Consider the following 22,316-nt stretch of genomic DNA (forward strand, 5'->3'; position numbering starts at 1 on the left):
TGGCAAGTACTTCAAGTACTATGTTGAATAGGAGTGGTGAGAGTGGGTAACTTGTTTTATGCCTGATTGTATTCTGGAATTCTATTTCATTGATTTCTGCTCCAAGCCTTTGGTTTTTCCCCGTTGAGAATATTACTTGCTGTGGGTTTGTGGTAATTTGCTTTGACTATATTGAGGAAAGTACTTTCAACTCCCATTTTGTTGAGAGTTTTTCATCATGAATGGGTGCTGGATCTCATCAAATGCTTTATCTACATCTATTGATATGATCATATGACTTTTATCTTTATTTTATTGAGATGGTGTATTCTGTTGATTGACTAGAGAATGTTAAGCCATCCTTGCATCCCCAAGCTAAACCTACTTGGTCATAGTGTGTGATCTTTTGTTGAGTTTCTAGATTCTCTTTGCTGGTATTTTCTTGAAAATTTTTGTATCTGTATTCACAAAGGAAATAGGTCTGCAATTTTCTTTTTTTGTGGTGTCTCTGTCGATTTGAGTATTAGGGTGACCTTTGCCTCATAGAAACTATTTGGGAGTATTTCTGTTTCTTCAATTTCCTGGAAAATCTTAAAAATGTTGGAAGCAGTTCCTCTTGAAAGGTTTGAAATAGTTCACTATTGAATCCATCTGGGCCCTGGATTCTGTTTGGGGGTATAATTTTGACCATCATTTCAATTTCCTTGTTAGTGATAGGTTCAGTTATTCCAAATCTTCTTAGTTCAGCCTTGGGAGGTAATTCGAATCCAATAATTTATCAATTTATTTAAGATTCTCTCATTTCCTGCTACAAAGATTCTCAAAATAATCTCTGATGATCCTATGGATTTCTGTACTTTCTATTAGGATACCCCCCTTTGCATTTCTGATTCAATTTATTAGAATTCTTTCTCTTTGTTTCTTTGAGAGGTTTCTCATGGTTTAATGATCTTATTTATTTTCTCAAAGAACCAGTTTTTGTTCTTATTGGTCTTCTGGATTGTATTTTGGGATTCTAGCTCATTGATGTCTGGTACAAGTTTTATTATTTCCTTCCTCCAGCCTAGTTTGGACTACTTTTATTGGTTATTTTCCAAAATCTTGAGCTCTAATTTATTCAGGTAGGCCCTTTCTTTCTTCCTGATGAATTCTGGCAGAGCTATAATCTTTCCTCTTAACACTGCTTTTGCTGTGTCCCACAAGTTCTGGTAGCTCGTGTCCTCATTCTCATTTGTTTATGGAAATTTTTAATTTCCTCTTTGATTTCTTCCCTAAGCCAACGGTTGTTCATTACTTCCCTTAAAGAAAATATTTCCTTGCTGAGCTTCAGTCTGTTTGATCTATCGAGAAGTGACAAAGAAGTGTTGAAATCTCCTACTAGTATTGTGTTACTATCAATGTTTTTCTATATGTCTATTAGAAGTTGTTTTAAAGTATTTTGCTGGTCTGTCATTAGGATCATATACATTGAGGAGGGTGAGTTTTTTCTGATGTACATATCCCATGATCATTAAGAAATGACATTCACTGTCTCTGATAACCTTTAGCTTGAAGTCCATGTGGTCTGATACTAGTATGGCCACTCCAGCTTTGCGGAGGTGATATTTTCTTGAAAACTTGTTTCCCAGCCTTTTACTTTTAGCCCATGGGTGCTTTGATTGTTCAGACATGTTTCTTGCAGGCAGCAGAATGTTGGGTTCAATTTTCTAATTCATCTTCCTATTCTGTGCCTCTGAATTGGCACATTTCATCCATTGACATTGAGAGAGATTGTTGTTTTGGGGATTTGTGCTCTCTTTATGTATAATTTTTGTACTTGTGGGGATTGTCTTAGCTTAAAGTATACTTGTTAATTCTTCTTGCAACAAAAATATGGAATGCTTTACAAGTTTGCATGTTATCTCTGTGCAAGGACCATGCTCATCATTGTATCATTTCAATTTTAGTATATGTGTTACCAAACCTAGTAGGAGTAAATTTTTCCATATTTTTCGCTTCTTATTACTTTGAGTGTTGTCCTTCCTCACTCCTATGGCAGACAATGATTCCTAATCAAGGAATGTATTTCAAAGCAGCATGAATAATAAACAGATTTAGAATTTTAATGTCCCAGAAATAAAAATATGGTTTTTACTATATTATCGTTTACCATACCCTAGGCATCAGTTTTACAAAATAATTCTTTTGGAAGATGGTATATGAGTTTGTTTAATGTTGTTCCCTGAATCCTTCATTAAGGACATTAAAATAGAGCCTTTTGCTGTTCTCACCTCAGTCCTGTGTACACCTCCAGGAAAAGGTGAATGGTGTTGTCTGCACTTTGACCACCTTGAATGTATGTAGGATTTTTCTCCTGAAGGATGAGGTGAGGATCATATTGATGATTTCATTCCACCTTATTACAAGTTCAACTTGAACGGAAGGTGAGACTCATGAGACTCCTATATAGGACAGAACAAAGGGTCTCAGTGAAGTTTAATGGCCAACTCATATTAACAACATAGATGACTCAAAGTAGCCTGTGTGTATCTTTGTGTGTAGTGAGTTTCATATCTACTGATAGTGATTGTCAGTCATGACACATGGGCAAAACAGACCTGTAATTAAAAATCTAGTTCTCTGAGCAGAGTGGGGTCTCTGAGGTGATTGAACAAGTGTGTAGTAATTTATTGCTAAGCACATAAGTATTTTGAATGATGTGTACTTTTCGATCTAAAATTAATTCCAAATATGTCTAAAACGACAGTGTCCTGACCTCGCACCTGGCTTTCGTCACTGAGGCCCCTTGGAGGTGCCGGGGGTGAGTTTCCCTCACCGCCCTGATTAGAGCCCCGGCAGCTGAAGACCTCTGCAACCAGCCATAGCTACGCTTAAGACCACCCTTCCCAAGCTTGAAGGAGCCTCTTGCATGAAGGAACTGGAAGAGGAACCCAAATGTGCGGGACCGGGGGATGAGAACTCCATGGCTGCTCAGATCAAGACTGTGCCCCCTCCTTCCAAATCCCCCATCTTCTAATAATTAAGTGCTACAACCACGAACTGCTCCTGGATCCATGTAATGCCATCAATGGCCAACATCCAGAGACTGGATCTTATTTAGAAGACAGCAACTCTGATAGTCCAGTTCTCACTCTCAGAGAACCTGGTAGGCTTCTGTGAGTATTTTGCCCGCATGGCGGAGTCTTTGTTTCTGGTCACTGTTTCTTTTGAGGTACAGAAGCTGCTTAATTTAAGATAGTTCCCTTTGTTTATCTCTGTTTCCAGTTGCTTGGCAAGTGGCGTGTTATATTTGAAGATACCTTTAGCTTCAATGTTGTGGAGGGATTTGCCGACCTTGTCATCAATGAGCCTGAGGGATTCTGGTCTGATGTTGAGGCCTTTGAAACATTTTTATCTGACTTTTGTGCATGGTGTTAGGTAGAGGTCTGAGCCATTTTTTTTTTTTTTTGCATGTATCTGTCAAGTTTTTTCTGCACCGTTTGTTCAGAAGGACTCTCTTGATCCACTTCACATTTCTTGCTCCCTTATCAAAGATTAGATGATTATATATTTGAGGGTGTGTGTCAGTATATTCAATCCTTTTCCATTGGTCTGCAGCTCTGCCTTTGTTCCAGTACCATGCTGTTCTCATTATTATCGTTTGTAGTAGAATTTGAGGTTGGGGAAGGTGATGCCTCCATTGTCTTTTCCCCAAGAATTGCTTTAGCTATTCGTGTGCGTTTGTTGTTCCATGTGAATTTCAGGAGTGCTTGATCAATTTCTTTGAAGAATGTCATGGGTATCTTTATAAGGATCAAGTTGAATTTTTACAATGCTTCGTGGAGAATTGCCATTTTGACAATGTTAAATCTCCCATTCCATATGCAGTATATATGTTTCCATTTCCTCCTGTCTTTTTTAATTTCCTGATGTATGGGTCCTTTACCTCTTTAGTTAAGCTGATTCCAAGGTTCTTGATTTTCTGCGGCACGATTGTGAATGGGATTGCTTTTTCATGTCATTTTCTTCTCTCTCATTACTTGCATATAAAAAAGCCATAGACTTTTGGGTATTGAGTTTATAGCCTGCAATTTTACTATAAATGTCTATTGTCTCTGGGAGATTTTCGTAGAGATTTTAGTATTCCCTGAATATAGTATGATATCTTCTGTGAATAGTGAGAGATTATTTCTAAATTTCATACATGAAAAACCCTTAATATTTTTTTCTTATCTATTTTCTCTTCCAAGTACTTCCAGTACTACATTGAAGAGAAGTGCCAAAATGAATTTTTACTTAGCACATTCTGTCTGTAAATTTCTATGCTAAGAACGGTGGAAGAAACAGTGATATCTTAGTAATTTACAAGTAAATTATAAAGACAGATAATTTAAAAGAATTTCTTTGTATAAATTTCAAAATGTGTAGCTTTTATTAAATATATTAAGAATAAATTGTAGGTCTTGATTATACCATGAAGATTATTTTCCTGTTAGAAGTTACCCTTCTAAAATGCAATAAAGAGACACATTCTGAAAATGTTGATTATTCGTTAATTCATTCAATGAATGTTTGTAGTCTGGTTGTGCAGTGCCTGCAGGAAGTCAACCTGTACCCTCAGGTGAGTGCATCAACAGTCTGATGGTGTCTTCATGCTTCCCGATAACCTCAAATGGCCACTGTGCCTCTGGCTGGCTCCCAACAACTCAGGACTACGTTTCCCGAGAAATTAAATTCCCGAAAGATATGTGGGAGCCATGTTAACAAACCATCCCAGGCTCAGCTATACAAGCTAATGGATTGGTCTTGTTTCAGAGACCCATAGACATATCTGGAAGATATCAACAGCCACAGTTAACCTTGGACCTGCAAAAGGCTGAAGACACTAGGGTAAATCAGAGGGAGGCAGGTTAGTTTGGTGCCCACCCAACCAGAACCCAGTGCAGCCACTAGCTCCCACAATCCAAAATCGCCACCATGCTCTCCTCTGGTTTCCATCGTCTCAGGATGGCTCTCACTGAAATATAACAGCTGAAAATTCGGATATGCGGGTTTTGTGACTGAAATCTCCAGGCTTTCTCTGGGCAGGATGGGCATCCCACACCCACTGCCCTGTACTTACGGAAGCCTCAGCAGTCATTTCCATACCTCAAAGCTACTCCAGGCTTACCTTCCTGATAAAAATGCTAAATTCCTTGAACAAACATGATGACCTCTTAGTACCTGTACGAGACCCTTAATGCACAAAATAAAAAGGAGACAGAGAGAAAGAATTAAAAAGCCTGCTATAGAGACACACTGGGGGTTGGGGTAGGGTGTTGGGGGATGGTTTTAGGGAACCAGGAATATTGGTTTTGGGAAATGTACACTAGAGGAGGGACTGATGTTGGATCGTTGTATGACTGGAAGCAAATTATGAATAGATTTGCAATGGTCTATCTCACAGATATTCAATAAAACATTAAAAATATATATCCTTCATTTGTACCTCAGAATACTGATGAAACTTTAAAACCCAGCATATCTATTTTTGTGTTCTCTGTAGGAAAAAAATGTTACTCACCTGTGTGCCAATAGCTTGTAGAAAGCTAAACCCAAAGATATATCAATGACTGTCTTTGGCATGAATACTGTAATTTCAGCTATGTTATGTTTTAGAATCAGTTCATGGACAAGACGTGAAGAGGAGCAGTGGCAAAGTGCATCAATGTTGAATGGATAATGTTTCATGAGTAAAGGGAAGAAACAGAAGAGTGAAGTACTAATAAGTATCATGAGAAAAATGCAAGGGAGGACATTTCCTGGCAAGTGTCACACTCTGTTGAGATTTTGGTGAGGATAAGTATTAGAAAGTATCTTTCCCATTTAGTGGTAAAAAGGTAACTTTGATGGGTGTATTTAAAATTTACTTTAACGATTAGAATTACCAAGAGATACAAAGTTACAAAGTTGCTCATAATTGAGTTTCAGTCATCTAATGTTCTAGAACCTTTCCAGTATATTGGGGCATTTTTGAAGGAATATCCCTGGTGCGAAGACTAGGGCATCTGAATCTTAACACATTTCACCAAATATATGATCTGTACTCACATGATTTACACTGTCTCCCCTGCTCTTTGATTTATGTTTTCATGCAATATTTCCTTGTGAACCTCACCTCAAGTGAGGCTCCCTAATTAAGACAAGTACATGTTTCTGGGGCACTACATATTTTTTGGTTGCTGGGAGAGTCTCTAAAGCAATGCTCAGGAGGTGTGGGGGCCCCACAGACAATTTTCAGAAAACGTGGCCATGGTGCTTGGGGTCCTCTGAGGCTATACAGCCTTTGATACTCTGGCAATCAGGTGGTGCTGGGAGTCAAATTGAGTGCATGTGAGACAAGTTCCATAAGCACTACACTATCTCCTGCAGCCCTGGGTATTAGATTTATGTCATCATTCTGAGGTCCTCCCTTTTGTCAGAAAGCAGGGACTTGTGCAGAAGAAAGTGGAAGAGACTTTAGGGTTTAGCTAGGTTGACTGAGTAGCTGGTGATACCATTAAGATTGGAACATAAAGTAAAAATAAAACAAGAGCCCCGTGCCTTTTCCCGCTGAACTCGACACCCTCCACAGGGGTACATCTGCGGACAACACCTGAAGCAGCTCCTTTGGACTATCCATCACCTAATCAGCCCTCCCCTCCAGGTGGGTAGAGGGAGCACAAGCCAGGTTCACCACTCCTCCACTCCTCACCCCCAGCCCCTCACCTTTTCCTGCAGAACTGGACACCCTCCAGCAGGGGACACCTGAGGCAGCTCCATGGGATTTTTCATTGCTCCTCCTACATTCCAGGATCCTGGGTGGGAGTGACCCTGGGATGGGCCAGGGGCGTGACCACCATATAGGGAGCGTTTCCTCCCAGAAGTGGGCGTGGCCTTCTCCTGGGTGTCCAGCCCCAGTTATATTTCCCAATCTGGGCTCTCAGGACTTTCATCTCTCACTTTGTCGCCTAATACCGACTAAAAATTTCTGACCACCTCTACTAGAATACAACAACATCCCACTCACCTACTCCATTTATAACAAAAGACCTGTATGAAATGTGCTGTACAAGCTCAAGACTAAAAAGTACCTCCTCCAAAGCGCAAATCTCCACCACAAGGAGAATATGAAGAAAAGAATCCCGAATCCTCAACCGAGGTTTTCCACAATTGCACTCTCTTTGATAAAGAATTCCAGGATAAAATGCAGAAGGTGTTCAAGGACCTACTCAAAGAGTAAATGGAAGAGATATCCAAAGACTAAAAGAAGAAATGAAAAAAACAATAGAAAAGAGAGCCAAGAAAATACAGGAAGAAAAGAGAACAGAATTTTAAAAAGCTACAAAAAGAAGATTCACAAATAAAGGATTCAGTGGATGAAATTAAAAAGTTAGTAAGTGCCCATAGCAATAGGATAAGTGCAGCTGAAGTTAGGATCAGCGAGCTTGAAGGTGAGCAACAGAAATCCCACTGGGAAGAACAAGCAATAGCAAAAGACCTCAAAATGACTCTAAGGAGAATCAGAGACCAAGGGGATGACGCCAAGAGGAACAACATTAGAATCATTGGAGTACCAAAAGGACAGGGAAACAACCCCAATGAAAAAGCTAGAGTAAAAGAAACCATTGCTGAAAAGTTCCCAGAGTTAAGGAAAGCCGACATCCAGATCCAAGGAGCCAGAAGGGTACCAGCTTAAGGAGACCCCAGAAAAAACACTCCAAGCATATCATAGTCAGAACGATGGATGCTGTGGACAGAGACACAATATTACAAGCAGCAAGGTCAAAGAAGGAAATTACATACAAAGGAGAACCCCTTAGATTCACAGCAGACCTATCAGTGGAAACCCTCAAAACCGAAGGCAATGGTTGTATATAGTGAAAAAATTCAAAGAAATGAATGCCTCACCGAGAATACTCTATCCAGCAAAACTCTCACTCAAATTCGATGGAACGATACACCACTTTTTAGATAAACACAAACTCAGCAACTTCATACACTCAAAACCAAATCTAAAAGAAGAACTAAAGGGGCTCCTGTAAGAAAAGAAGAAAAACACGTGTAAACACAAACAACTTCTACAGGAAGATGGCACAAAACCCTATGACAATACTCTCCCTTAATGTCACTGTCTAAATGCACCTACTAAGAGACACAGAGTGGCAAAATGGATCCAGAAACTGAAACCAGCATTCTGCGTTCTACAAGAAACTCATCTGAACAATCAGAGCAAACACAGACTCAAAGTGAAAGGATGGAAAACAATCCTGCAAGCAAACAGCTCCTTCACAAAAGCTGGGATGGCCACACTAGTATCCGACAACATTAATGTCAGGCTGAAAAAGATTAGAAGGGACAGCGAAGGCCACTTTCTCTTCATCAAGGGATACATACAACAGGAAGAAATCATACTCTTAAATGTATAAGTACCTAATGAAGGAGCAGCTAGATACTTAAAACAACTGCTAACAGATTTTAAAGAGGACAGTGCTAGCAACACAATAGTAGATGGAGACTTCAACATCACCTTATCACCTCTGGATAGATCAAGAAGAACAAAACTCAGCAAGGAAACATTGGCTTTGAATGAAGAAATAGAAGAGAAAGGACTTATAGACCTATACAGGGCTTTACACACCCCAAAGAAAGAATACACTTTCTTCTCCAGTGCTCCTGGAACATTTTCCAAAATCGACTATGTGCTAGGCCACAAAACATACCTCAATAGAATCAGGAAGATAGAAAGAGTATCAACAATCTTTTCAGACCATGATGCACTGAGGATAGATGTGAATCACACACAGACACGGACAACCAAATCGAACACCTGGAAACTAAACAAGTCACTGCTGAACAATGTGTGGCTCAGGAAGGACGTCAAGGAAGAAATCAAATGATACCTGGAAACAAATGAGAACGAAGACACGAACTACCAGAGCTTATGGGATGCAGCTAAACCCCTATTAAGGGGAAAATTCATAGCTCTGCAAGCATATCTACGGATGGAAGAAAAGATGCACTTAAGCAACTTATTTCACAGCTCAAGTTCTTATAAAAGGATCAAGAAAAGGAGCCTACATCGGGCAGAAGGAAAGAGATCATAAAACTTAGAGCAGAAATCAATGACATGGAAACCTAAGAAACAATCCGAAAGATCAATGAAACCAAGGGCTGGTTCTTTGAGAAAATAAACATGATAGATAAACCACTAGCAACACTCACAAAGAAACAGAGAGAGAGAAAACTAATAAACCGAATCAGAAATAAAAATGGAGATATCACAATGGAAACCAAAGAAATTCAAAAGATCATCAGAGACTACTTTGAAAGTCTGTATGCCAAGAAAAAAGAGAAGTTAGAAGAAATGGATAAATTCCTGGATTCCTATAATCTCCCAAAAATGAGTCAAGAGGATATAAAATACCTGAATAGACCTAGTCATAAAAATGAAATTGAAACAGTAATCAAAATTCTTCCCAAAAACAAAAGCCCAGGTCCAGATGGATTCACTACCGAATTTTTCCAAACATTTAAAGAGGCTACTGCCCGTCCTTCTCAAACTTTTCCAGGAAATTGAAAAAACAGAAACTCTCCCAAACAGTTTCTATGAATCCCATATCTCTCTAATACCAAATGGAAACAAAGACACCACGAGAGAAGAAAACTACAGGCCGATATCACTGATGAACACGGAGGAGAAGATTCTGAACAAAATACTAGCAAAGAGAACTCAACAGCTCATCAAAAAGATCACACACCATGACCAAGTGGGATTCATCCCGGGGATGCAAGGATGGTTTAACATTCGGAAATCAATCAACATAATCCATCATATCAACAAAAGATAAAAATCATATGATCATATCAATAGATGTAGAGAAAGCAATTGAGAAGATCCAGCATCCGTTTATGATGAAAACCCTCGCCAAATTGGGGATAGAGGGGACTTACCCCAATATAGTTAAAGCCAGCTACCACAAGCATACAGCAAGCATCATCCTCAATGGGGAAAATCTGAGAGCGTTCACCCTAAGATCAGCATCGAGATAAGGATTCCGACTCTCTCAACTGCTGTTGAACATAGTACTGGAAATACTAGCAATAGCAATTAGGCAAGCAAAAGAGATTAAGGCCATCCAAATGGGAAAGGAAGAAATCAAGCTCTCACTATTCGCAAATGATATGATACTATACTTAAAGAACCCTAAAAACTCTACCAAGAAACTCCTAGAAATGATAGACTCGAGAGTAAATTTACAGGTATAAAATAAATACCTAAAAGTCCCTGGCTTTACTATACACAAATACTGAGAGAGAAGAAAATGACAAGATGAAAACAATCACATTCACAATTGTGTGCCAGAAAATCAACTACATAGGAATTAGTTTAACTAATGAAGTAGAGGAACTGTACAAAGAAAACTACAAAACGCTGCTTCTTGAAATAAAAGAGGAAGCGAGGAAATGGAAAAATATCCCCTGTTCATGGATCTGGAGAATTTATATTGTCAAAATGGCAATACATCCAAAAGCACTGTACAAATTCAATGCGATCCCTATTAGGTTATGCATGACATTCTTCAAAGAATTGGAGCAAACTCTGCTGAAATTTATATGGAACAATAAGCCCCCCACGAAGAGCTAAAGCAATTCTTGGTTAAAAGGAAATGGGAGGAATTAACCTCCCGAACCGCAAACTTTACTAAAAGTAGTAATAATTAAAACAGCATGATACTGGAACAAAGGTAGAGCTGCAGAGCTATGGAACGGGGTTGAATATACTGACATCTCCCCTCAAACATATGACCATCTAATCTTTGAAAAAGGGGCAAGAAATGCGAAGTGGAGTAAGGAAAGTCTTTTCAACAAATGGTGCTGGCAAAACTGGATGACTACATGCAAACTACTGGGCTTCGATCTCTGCCTAACACAATGTACAAAAGTAAGATGAAAATGGATCAAAGACCTAAACATCAGACCGGAACCCATAAGGTACTTTGAAGACAAAGTTGGCAAAACCCTCCATGACATTGAAGCTAATGGTATCTTCAAGGATGTCACGTCACTGGCCAAGCAAGTGGGAATATCTTAAACTAAGAAGCTTCTGCACCTCAAAAGAAACAATGACTAAAATACAGAGATAGTCTACAGAATGAGGAAGGATATTCTCCAAATACACATCTGAGAAGGGGTTGATATCATATATATACAAAGTACTGATTGAACTCCACAAGAAGAAAACATCCAACCCCAACAAAAAGTGGGGCAACGAAATCAACAGAGACTTAATCAACGAAGAAATTCGAATGGCTAAAAGGCACATGAGAAAATGCTCTACATCTTTAATCATCAGGGAGATGCTGATCAAAACAACAATGAGATATCATTTCACACCACAGACACTGGCCCACATTCAAAAAAACAAAGGCAACCTTTGTTGGCATGATGTGGCGACAAAGGGACCCTCCTTCACTGCTGGTGGTAATGCTGACTGGCTCAACCCTTTCGGAAAACAGTAGAGATGATTCTCAAAAAATTAGAATTTGAGCTCCCATTTGACCCAGCAATACCACTCCTGGGAATATACCTCAGAAAAGCAAAAATGTATAGTCGAAGTGACCCCTGCACTTATTTTTTCATTGCAGTACTATTTACAATAGCTAGAATATGGAAAAAAACCGATTGCCTGAGAATAGATGACTGGTTACAGAAACGTTGGTACATCTACACAATGGAGTACTATGTAGCATTTAGAAAAAAATGAAGTCATGAAATTTACTTACAAGTGGTACTGCATGGAAAATATTATGCTAAGCGAAATGAGTCAGAAAGAGAGGGACACACATAGAAAGACTGCATTCAACTGGTTAACATAAAGTAGCAAACTAAGAGAATAACACCAAGAACAGCTGTGATAAATACCAGGTTCTTCACGCCATGGCTTAGGTACCAGCCTCACACTCTAGGGGTAAAGGCAGCTCAGATAGAGAAGGGAGCACCAAAAAAAGGTCGTTGAGAAGATCCACCCAGAATGGGAGATGCATGCTGACAGCAGTCTATAGACAGAACATGATTGCCACCCTAAGTCTCTCCTATAGATTATAGCACCAAAAAGGAGAGATAGAAGAAAAGGGAGTGCCCTGCCGCAAAGGCAGGGCAGGATGGGGGATAGGGGGTGTGAGGGATACTGGGAATGGTAAGGGTGAAGAATGGGCTCTGGTGTTGTGGTGGGTACTCAATCATTGTATAACTGAAACCCAAGCACACAACTTTTAAGTCCACAACTGTAACTCATGTTGTTTTAATAAAACAAAACAAAACAAAATAAAACAAGAGAAAGGTCTAACAATAGCAAACAGGACTGTAGTACTCAAAACATTTGGAAACAGGAACATTGGCAAGTATTTTTAAATAAGCATCCAGGAGAGAATGTAGCATTGTGAGTGAGCAAATCTACTGTATGGATTAATCTCATCCTTCGAAATGGAAAATGACAAAGTGTTACAGTTACAAATTTTCAAATAAGATATATACGATCTACTTTTTGCTGTGTTTCTATGCTTTGCCAAGTATGATTCTAATTTTTAAATTTACTTTAATAATTAAAACAGTATTTGCCTGCATTAATCATTTTAATTAATGTTTTATTGAAATGTTTTTAAAATTATTAAAAATGTATTATTAAAATGTCATTTTAAAAAACAAACATATAGTCCAAACAGCTATTGCAGTATGTAGAGGGTGTATACCTTGTATGCAGCTAACCTGAGCTCAGTCCCCAGAACCCTGAGCCTGCCAGGAGTGATCTCTGGATACAGAGTGGGAAGTGAGCCCGGAGCACATCTAGGTGCACTTCCCTCCCCACAAAAAAGGAAGAAAAGAAAAACTTATAAATGATTCTTGAGTAACATAGAGAATAAGAGTGCTAACTCCTATATAACTTTTGAAAATCATCAAATTTAAGAGATAGTCTGCTATTGGCCAAGAAGGTGGTTTTTTAAAATACAAATTATCGACCATCTACCTTCACTCCCATTCCTTCCCATTCCAGTCGTCGCATGATGTTCTCAAGGGTGGCACTGAAGAGTTTTGGTGAAATGGTATCACCCTGCCGCACCCCTCTCTTGACATCAAGGATTACTTCTTTGTAGAATGGTGAGATCCTGGTAGTGAATCCGCAATACCGCTCACGGAGGATCCTGATGTATTGGGCTTGAATGCCCTGATTGGCTAGGGCTTCAATGACTGCTTCCGTCTCAACAGAATCAAAAGCCATTTTAAATCAATGAACGTTAAACAGAAAGGCATCTTGAACTCCCGAGAAACCTCAATGAGCTTGGTTATCGTGTGGATATGGTCGATGGTGCTGAATCCTTTGCGGAACCCTGCTTGCTCATATGGTTGTCCTTCATCTAGTGTTCTGCCAATCCTATTTAGGATGACTCGAGTGAACAACTTGGAGATGACAGACAATAGGCAGATCTGGCGATAGTTGCCAATGTCATGGATGTCTCCCTTCTTGAACAGTAGTACGGTCCTGCTGGTTTTCCATTGGGACGGACCCTTGCATTCAGACAGGTAGCGAGTGAAGAGCCAAGTCAGTGTATTGATGAGTACTGATGGCAGGTTCTTCAGGTGTTCAGGTCTGACCTTGTCTGGGCCAGGTGCTGTTTGTTTCTTTACCAACAAAATGGCGTGTCTGATTTCGGAAGGGAGAACGTTGGGAACAACATATCCATCCTGTGGAATTTGGTATGTCAGCAAGTGGACATGGCTATGGAAGAGATTTGAGTAGAAGTCATGGATAATCTCCTACATTGCCATTCTGGAGGATTTGTTTGATCCATCAGGACGTCGGAGGGCAGTCATCTTGGTCTTATAGTTGGCGAAGGACAGTCGGGCGTTACGAATACTTTTCCCGGCTTCTGCCGCATCTACCAGTACTTCTGCTCTTCTCTCTTTGAGGTCTTCCTTGTTCGCATCTCTGCACTGCTTTGCGAGCTTGGACATTAGCTTGCGGTTGCCTGAGGCATGCGCCAAACCACGCTGGCGAATTAGCTCAAGAGTTTTCGAAGATAGGCGATTTTTAGTGGCTATCTCTCTCTTGGCGTTCCTCGCACATTCATGGAGGTGCTGAACCAGTGGATTGTATTCTTCGTCAATGTTGTCAACAATGGCATCTTCCCATGTTGCCGCAATAGTACCAAAGAGTTCCCAGTTGGTGGTCATTCTGGGAGTTCTCTTTTTAACTTTGCAGCCCTTTCTCCCCGCTCTGTGAAGTAGAATTTTGCACGAAGGAGACGGTGATCCGATCCCGTTCGAAATTTTGGGACAACAGCAACTTCAGTCAGGCAAAACCATTGATTGAATATGATGTGGTCTATTTCGTTGTGGAATCGTCCACCGGGAGACTCCCATGTCCATCATTTAGATTCTGCCTTCTGGAACTGTGAGTTACCATGAATGGTCTTGGTCAACATGATGAACTCAGACAGTCTCTCACCCTGTTTGTTCCATTCTAGGCCATGGGTCCCGATGTGAAGTTCTTCAGCTGATCTTCTCAGTCCTATCTTGGCATTAAAATCACCCACAATGTTCTTGTAGAAGGTGTGGTCTTCTTTATAGAACTCCTCTAGCTCCATGTAGAACTTCTCGATTTCTCTTTCATCATAATGAGATGTTGGTGCGTAGACAACGAAGATAGTGTGGTCTGTAAACCTGTAAATTTGTTACATTTAAAAATTTATAATGGATTTTACAATAGTCTTTCAATTATGTATTTACATTAGTCCATATGCAAGCATGATTTTTAAAAAATAAATTTCAGTGACAATAAAATTTTGGTGTTTTTCATAATTGTAATGATTTACTGCTCAGTCTATATTGATGTGAACATTTTTATCTATTTGTCTAATTTTCTGATTGTTTATTTAAGATCAGTAGTTAACAGTTAACTTACCGATGACTGATTTTGTGGCTCAGGGCTAAAGCACTTGGCTTGCGTGTATGAAACTTTGGGTTGGCCTCCTGCAAGGCAAATGCCCTACCCACTGTGCTGCAAAAGTTATATAAAATGATTATTTAGTAATTTTCTTGATTTGTTAATGAAATGTGTAAGCTCTTGAGTATAATGGGAGTATTTTTCTAACGTAAGAGTCTGAGGAAGGTGAAACTGTTATAACTGTCCTGTAGGATTCCATCTCCCTAGCCTGCTTCATTCTACCTCTCTCTCTATCCAATCCAGTCTTCTTCTTGGGAATCTGATCTCCTGATTGGCTAGCCTCTACCTTTCAACTGCCTAATATATGACATCATTCTCGCACCCAACCAACCACCAACTGGTAGAATCTTGGGGTTGGTACCGCTTTACCTTGAGCCTGGAAGTTGGTGGCGGAAAGAGATGGTCCTAGGAGAGTTAATGGGGTGATGGATGGATGGGAAGGAAACCGGGAAGGGTAGGGAACTGGACAGCTGGTCATCAGCATGGGAGATTTGGTAGATGTTTTCTAAATACTTTAACATGTTTTTCGTAAATGATAAGCAAAACAAAAATACGAAAATAAGATAGGTTCCAAAGAAGGGGTTACATATAAGACCGAGAGAGCTGAAAGGGCTGGCATTCTTTCTGGAGCTTTCAATCATACCATTTACTAAAGATGGTATTTTCACATCACTTAGCTGTGGAGAGGAATAGTGAGAAACAGAATGCCACCAGAAAAGCAAACTGGATAACCACCTTTCATAAATGCCAGGTGAAATGTGTTCAAATGTATCCCAAGTGCAAGTGGGTTAACAGGAAAATATATTTCACTAAGTCTGCTTGGTACCAGTAACTACTTTGGTGGAAATGGAGAAAAACAAATGCAGTTTCTGACAGACGTGAGTCTAAACTGCTAATCAATTTTCCCAGGAAAGGGTAGTTTAATGGCTGTGAACAGAAAAACTTGAAAAGTGTTTTGCTACTTTTCATGTATGGCTAGAGGAAAATGATCCCAGTCAACTCTCAAAACTAACAAGCTTCAACTCCCTTGAAGGAAAGTTGTATTCAGTGAGGAAAAAGTGCTGGGAGAAAAGTCTGAAATGATGGGAAAAGAAACAATAAATTCAAAAGGAAGGACATGAAATTTGGGTTCCTCTGAAAACAAAGCTTGAAACCACAAGATCTGGTGATCACACGATTTACTGGGAATGGGATCTGTGGAGGATAGGAGTGATATCAGGGATGTGAACAAGGAACATCCAAGTTAAGGAAGACTTAGCTAGCTGATTACCCCATGGGCAACATGGTTCAAAGACTACCAGAACTTACCAAGGAATTTACTTTAATTTTCTTTCTTTTATATGGTCACTTACAACATGTATTCTTTGCCTTCTTCAAACACAAATTGCAAATTGTTTTAATTATTAAAAATGTTTTATTAACATGTCATTATTAAAAAGAAACATATAGGCCAAAGAGCTAGTGCAGTATGTAGAGGGTGTTTACCTTGTATGCAGCTAACCTGAGCTTAGTCCCCAGATCCCTGTCCCTGCCAGGAGTGATCTCTGGATAGAGTTAGAAGTGAGCCCAGAGCACATCTGGGTGTGCTACCCTCCCACAAAAAAGGAAGAAAAGAAAAGAAAAACATATAACTGTTTCTTGAGTAACATAGAGGTTAAAGGTGCCAACTGCTATATAACATTTGAAAACCCCCAAATTTAAGAGATAGTCTGCTGTTGACCAAGAAGATGGTTTTTTAATAATATTTACTCACATTGTTTGCACGTAATGCTATTTGTGGCCTGTAAGTCTGTAAATTTTGATACATTTTAAAAAAATTATAATGGATTTTATAGTGGACTTTATAATGAATATGTATTTTATAGTAATAAGTGATAAATTGTATTTCTGTTTTTGTGGGGTATTTGGGCCATAGTATGTGGTGCTTGGGACTTCTGACTCTGTGCTCAAGTGTCATTCCTGGTGATGCCAGCCATTAAGTTCAGTTGACTGTGTAGATGGTAAGTGCTTTAACCCCTCTACTAATTCCGGGGGGCCAATCAAATAAATTATCTGCATATATTTTATACATGCATGGCATACTTTGTCTTAGATTTTTTGTATTTCTAGGATATATTGATCGTTTTTAATTATTTTACATCAATACCAACCTCCAAAAAAGTTTCAAAATATAATTATTGACAAAAAATCATATAGAGGTCCAAATTTGTATTGTTCATGGGATAACTATATTAACTAGAAAATAGAACCACAATAAACATACAAGTAAAATGAAGGTACATTTCTTTGGAGTCTTTCAATTATGTATTTATATTTGTATATATACAAGTATAATCTTTGAAAAATAAATCTCAGATACTATAACATTTTATTGAGTTTTTTATAATTGCAATGTTTCATTGCTAAGATGATATTGTTGTGAACATATATATCTATTTGTCTACTTTTCTGATTGTTTACTTAAGATCTGATATTAAAAGCTAACTTACTAGGGCTCGAGTGATAGCACAGCTGGTAGGATGTTTATCTTGCAAGTGGCCGACCTGGGTTCAATTCCCAGCATACCATATGCTTCCCTGAGCACCGCAAGGGGTAATTCCTGAGTGTACAGCCAGGAGTAATCCCTGTGCATAGCGAGGTGTGACCCAAAAAGAAAAAAAAAGCTAACTTACTTATGACTGGGTATGTAGCTCAGGGCTAAAGCACTTGGCTTGCAAGTATGAAATTTTGGGTTCTATTCCTCACACTATAGAAAAAAAACCAAAATCACTAACTATGGTTGAAAATATATCTCAGTGGTAAAATATTTGCCTCACATTTGTGAGGTTATGGGTTTGATCCCTGAATTTCCATATACGCTCACAAAAGCTAATTTACTTAAAGAATATTAAACTGCTTAAACCCAAGTGCATATTGCCGTACTATTATACAGATTTAATTCTCAATAAAATAACTTGAAAAGGTCTATTTTTAGCATCTTTGCTAGGAAAAGATGTTACCTGAATTTTAAATGTTTGTAATTTGGGGACACATTTTAATTTGTCATTTTATTTTGTGCTCTTTGTTTACTAGTGAGCTTGAAAATTGCTCTTGTGTTATTTTTTCTATACAAGTTTAATAGCTAAATATTGATTTATTTCACAGCAGTAATTTATTAAAAACATTCATCATTTGCCTATCATATTAATTGCCATTAGTTGTTTGTTTTGCTTGTTTTTTGATCACTTAATTTACTTTTTATCTTTTCTTTCAGATTGTAAGATTTTCACACAAATGAGCATATGTTTTTCTTTATATTCTACAGTTTTAGATTGAGAACAACTGTTTGTTTTGTAAAATAAGATACTTGTGCATTTACAATTTCTTCTCATTATTTTTACATTTTAACACATCTCGATTCATCTACAATTTGTCATAGTAAGTGTTGTCATATTGAAAGAAACCATCATTATTTTCAATCATAGCACTGTAGCACTATCCTCCCGTGGTTCGTCCATTTGCTTGAGTGGGCACCAGTAACTTCTTACAACAGATTGTGAGACTTGTTGTTACTGGTTTTGGCCTATTGAATACGTCATGGGTAGCTTGCCAGGCTTTTGCTATGAGGGCAAGATATTCTGGGTATCTTGCCGGGCAGAGGAATCGGAATCAGGGTTGGCCTCCTGCAAGGCAAATGCCCTACCCGCTGGATGTAAACGTTATATAAAAATACTAGGAATACCGAATGTTGTTTCTTTAACAGTGCAATAAAAATGATTATTTAGTAATTTTCTTGATTTATTAAAGAAATATGTAAGCTCTTGAGTATAATGGGAGTAGTTTTCTAACACAATAGTCTGAGGAATTTGAAACTGTTATAACTGTTTTGTAGGATTCCATCTCCCTAGCCTGCTTCATTCTAACCCTCTCTCTTATCCAATCCGGTCTTCTTGGGAATCGGACCTCCTGATTGGCTAGCCTCTACCTTTCAACTGCCTACTTTATGACATCATTCTCCCACCAAACCAACTACCAACTGGTAGAACCTTGGGGTTCCCTTGCGGTTGTTTGTAAAAAATTTGAATCATCCTGGCAAGTGACCAGTAACCAATGACCAATCACCATTGACCAGTCATCTGTACTGGACACTTGTGATCTTAAGCCGCTGCAGTTTACTGACTTACTCTCATACTGTCTCCTCTTCTCGTCTACCTTTCATCGGTATTTCCTCTTCTCTGACCATGTCAGGTAAGGAATAATACTTTTCAAAGCTTTTCATTAGATTTATCATCTCTAAGCTTAGCAGTCTAGTAAAAACAACATGTACTAGTGAAAGAAAGTATTCAAGTTGAATTTTATAAGCCTCATTTTAGTTGACTTTGACATTTGCTGTGTGATTTTAGACATTGGCTTTCTTTCTCTCACATACAAACGGTTTTTCCTCATTGATTACATTATATTTTAGACATATTTATGAGCTCAAATACAAACATATATTTGTGTTGATTCTCTGTGTTTCTTTTTATTTTTAATCGTGTATTTTACATAATATCCTTTGAAAAAAGCAAATCAGAGAGAGTATTTTTACAGAAAAAGAAAATGTAGATGCTGTGGAATCCTGCTGAAATATACTCGCATGTTTTCTCTGTAATGGTCTCTCCTCTTGTATTTATACCTCAGTATTTTAAATATAGTGCTATTACACAGTAATAATCATTTATCTTTGAGTTTTCTATTTAAACCAGGTAATAAAAAAATTTGGGGAATGGGGAAGGTGTGGAGTGCTGAGCAATAGGGAGGCAAGCCCTCAAAGGTAAGAAAGTTTCGGATCACTTTCATCAAACATTGACCAATCGAAACCAAGACGATATGAGGGAGAATAAAATAGGAAAGAAAGAATGAAAGAATATGGACGGCAATTATCACGGAAGGGGAAACCGTCTGAATTGAATGTTGAAGAAAACCAACGATTTAAAATCAAAAAAGTAAGAATATATGTTAAATATGCTGAGGTAAATACACTGAGAGCAAGTCAACGCAATTTACTTCAATAAATGCCAGGACTAGAAAGTATTCTGTTCCTTGAGTAGGGTACCAGTAGGAAAACCAGTATATCAGAAAGGCATCCTTGGTGACTTTTTTCCTTATTATCTCTTTGAACACAGTACTTGGTACTTGACAATTTGGAATATAAACATGCATCAGAAATGATGAGTCCCATAAATAGCTAATAGTGGTTATCTAGGTGGGTGGAAGAAATAGAATCTTCAATGTTTTATGACGTTCTGGTTTTTAAGTACATGTACGCGTTGCCTGTTGAAATTTAAAAAATGGTATTTTCTAACTTAATTCAGGAGATTTGATTCATTTGTGTGGTAATTAGGTTCCAGGTTTAAGCTGCTTGTCATCTTTACAAATATTATTTCATGTGATTTTTTCTACCTAACATGAGAGTAGTTTGATAATGTCAACTTCTGCTTTAGATCCTAAGAGGAAATAGGAAAATCAAGTCTCACATGTAGAATTACACATTTTTGTCATATTTGTTAATTTTGATTGTTCCTACATTAAAAACATTTAATGGGATTTTGGTGCTCTTTTATTAAACATTGAGAAGAACGTTTTCCAGGTTAATAAAGTTAATTCTACTCCAGGTTTTGAAAGTAAATTTCAATATTTTCTGATCATTTTTTATATGGTCTTTTCTGTTGTTTGTGTGATAAACTGAAATCATATGCTATGTTTAAAACGTGTTGTTTGGTGTTTAATATTCAGAGGTATTGATGAGAATAATTTTTGTAATTACAAAGTTTCTCTATTTTATTCATTTAAAACATTTCTTACCTATAAATACAATCACGTTTATTCCTATTTTCTTTTCGTTATGTAGTTACTGCTAAATCCTTTCTCTTTAATGGACTGGTAAGTTGTACACTCAAAAATCACCTTCTATTCCGTTTTTTGCCTAGCAGTTTTTTCTAAAATAGAATACACTCTTCATATTGTATATGTGGAACAATTTATTAATTACCTTATTGGACTGTTTTATTTGGTTTTGTTTGAGACCACATCCACAGTTATTAAGGGATTACTCTTGGGTCTGCTCTCCATAACTTACTGTACTATGCTGCTTGCTACAGAGCCCAGATTTCATTGATATCTATATACATCTTTTTCAGCTCTGTGATACATATTTTTCACGATGTTTTCTTTATACTTCCTCCTATGTAAACCACATGACTTGGAAAAATTATATTTATGTATGCGTAATTATTCTTAGAGTTATTAGTAACTACATTGTAGATAAACAATTTAAGACACAGAATTTAAATAAAGTTTTCCTTCCAAAAACATTTCTTGGGAAAAACTCAAGTAGTCATTTTTGAAGTGGATCAAAAATCAGGGTAATCTTCTATGCATCAACAAGATTAAGTCATAAGTGAACCGTAACTAACAGATATTCATTGCACAAGTCAAAGGGAAACCTGATGATTACAATGGTAAGAGTTGTAAAGACTCCAAATGCCTATATTAATGTAAGGTATCTTTCTAACCATTTCTCCATTGTAGTGAAAATGCAGAGTCCTGGAAAAAAGTCCACATGCTTAGGTTCCCTAACTTGGAAATTCATAAGGGGAAGAGAGATAGTACTGGAGGGGATAAGGCACTTGCCTTGTACACAGCCAATCTGCTTGGATCTCTGTTACTGCATACACTCTTCTGAATGTTACAAGGGGTCACTCCAGAGTGCAGAGCCAGAAAGAACCCAAGATCACTGTCAGTTATTGGTCGAAACTATACTCCTTAAAATGCTCAATAAAAATTATTGGAAAACATGAAGTCTCTTTGTTATTTCTGGCCCTCAGGTTTCTTCTTGTCCAGAGAATGTTACCCACTCTTAGACTTCCTAGTTTAGAAAAGCTTGCCTTATAGGAAATAACATATTAGTCCATAGGAGAGCAAGCTTCAGGCATTGCTAGGGTAAGGAGAAACAATCTGTAAGCAAGAAATCCAAGAATAATTTTTTTGTACTTTCGAAGTTTCTTTCTGTATTTTCCTCATTTAAAACATTTCTTGTCTATGAAATACAATCACGTTTATTCCTATTTTCTTTTTGTTATGTAATTACTGATAAATCCTTTGTCTTTAATGGACTGGTAAAGTGTGCACTCAAAAATCACCTTCTATTCCATTTTTTGGCTAGCAGTTTTTTTCTAAAATAGAATACTCTCTTCATATTACATATGTGGAACGATTTATTAATAACCTTATTGTACTGTTTTATTTGGTTTTATTTGGGACCACATCCACTGTTATTCAAGGCCTACTCTTGGATCTGCTCTCCATAACTTACTGT

At 38.0% G+C, this 22,316-nt stretch overlaps 1 pseudogene; it reads right to left on the minus strand.

Moving 5' to 3' along the window:
• Positions 1–1,845: 1,845 nt before the first annotated feature.
• Positions 1,846–1,942, minus strand: LOC130016140 (uncharacterized; annotated as a pseudogene).
• Between the last annotated feature and the right edge of the window lie 20,374 nt (positions 1,943–22,316).

This window comes from Sorex fumeus, unplaced genomic scaffold (genome assembly GCF_029834395.1).
Source record: "Sorex fumeus unplaced genomic scaffold, SorFum_2.1 ptg000146l, whole genome shotgun sequence".
Taxonomy (NCBI): Eukaryota; Metazoa; Chordata; class Mammalia; order Eulipotyphla; family Soricidae; genus Sorex; species Sorex fumeus.